This window comes from Crocuta crocuta, unplaced genomic scaffold (assembly GCF_008692635.1).
Source record: "Crocuta crocuta isolate KB4526 unplaced genomic scaffold, BGI_CrCroc_1.0 scaffold241, whole genome shotgun sequence".
NCBI lineage: Eukaryota > Metazoa > Chordata > Mammalia > Carnivora > Hyaenidae > Crocuta > Crocuta crocuta.
The window spans coordinates 1,614,279-1,616,128 of record NW_027527807.1 but is presented as its reverse complement, the minus strand read 5'-3'; positions in this window follow the sequence as shown (position 1 = coordinate 1,616,128).

Below are 1,850 nucleotides of genomic sequence, written 5' to 3'. Positions count from 1 at the left end.
GGAGTGGCGATAGAGTAGACAGGTGTATAACTCTATCCCGTCTAAAACAGTGAAGGTTTTGGGGCGCCTGGGTGACTCAGTCAGTTGAGCATCAGACTTCGGCTCAGGTCATGATCTCACAGTCCATGGGTTCGAGCCCCGCATCAGGCTCTGTGCTGACAGCTCAGAGCCTGGAGCCTGCTTTGGATTCTGTGTCTCCCCCTCTGTCTGCACCGCCTCTGCTCATGCTCTGTCTCTCAAAAATAAATATTAAATCAAAATTTAACAATAAATAAATAAAACAGTGAAAGGGTTTTTACCCTAGCATGATTCATCTGCCTTTTTCTCCCCTCGTCAGGAAAGTACACACTTGTGAATTCCTCCTAATGTTTCTATGATCTAATGATTGTCTGTCCTCCACTCTGGGGTCACTATGGATGGCATCTGGAATGACAGCACAGAGCTGCACGCACTAGTAACAGTAACAACAACTTCCNTCCTGGCAAATTATTTGACTTGGGTGATGCCAAGTGGGCTCCCGCAGTCCTCCGTTTTATCCACACAAGCCAGTGAGCCCTTTTTAAATGTAAATAAGTGCTCAAAACCCTCCCAAGGCTCCCCATTTCATTCTGAGTAAAAGCCAAAGCCCTTAAAATGACCCAGAAGTGACAGAGGCTCTGTCCCCGAGCTAGTTCTCCAATCTTGTTCCATTCTGCTCCCCCTACTTCTGCTCCAGCCTCAGTGGCCTCCTTGCTGCTTCACAAATGTGCCAGGTACACTTCTATCTTTGGGTCTTTGTACTTGGTTTCCTTCAGCCTGGAATGCTTTTCTGCCAGAGAGCGTCTGAAATGCTTTCAATCTGTATGCCGATGTCACCTCCTCTAAGAGGCCCTCCCTGATCACCCTAAATAAATCTTTCAATCTGTATGCCGATGTCACCTCCTCTAAGAGGCCCTCCCTGATCGCCCTAAATAAATCTTGCCTAAGTGTGTCAAATTCAACACCTCTCCCTCTCCAACACCCCACAAGGCATGCAGATTCAGTCATTTCTCTCTGAAAGGAGAGTTCCTTGGCAGAAGCAGATGTTATTTAACAGAAGGTCTCCTGGGATACAGCAGTCTGGTGGGACGGGAAGAGAGCTAACCAGTAGGAGAATAAAGTCAGCCTTCTTTGGGGCAGAGGTGGCCTGGTCCTGCCTAGACCTCATTCTCGCTTCTAATAGCTCTGCCTTCTTTTTCTAGCACTTCACTGAGCTTCCCTAACACTGGCTTCTCCTGTTGTTGGAACGGAGGGTGTCCAGTCTGTCTCCAGCTCCAGGTTCTCTGTGCTGATTATGTACCTGCAGGACCAAGGAGCCCCGACCTAGTTACATGAGCAGAGGGGGGTGTCCTAGAGGTAGTCAGGACCATGGGACTTCCGGTTCCTCTTCTTCCTCCCGGGGCCTTCTCATCCCTCTCCTCTGCACTGCCGTAATCCTGTTTTCATCCATTTGTAGTTCTTCTTCAAACAGAGTAGGGCACAAGCTATCCTTCGAGAGACGTGCCTACAATCTCCCTGGAATGATGAACGGTTGTCCCGGCTCAGAAGCCATTTGGGGGTTGTAACAGGAGAGGGTACCATCTCTGGTCTAGCTCTGTCACTCACCATCTCAGGAGGCTGGGTCTTATTTCCCATTGGAGCTTCTGAAAATAAACGTTCTACTCTCGACTCCTAGAGAATATGGTTCTATTCTTTAGCTGACATTTATGTTTCCTGCCAACAACTTATTAGACATGCTAGAGAAAGAAAAACGGGGGGTGAGGTGGGAGGTGGGGAGCTGAGGGGAACGGGCCAAAACACGGGCTATCTTGGAACATTTCATTAGCATTATG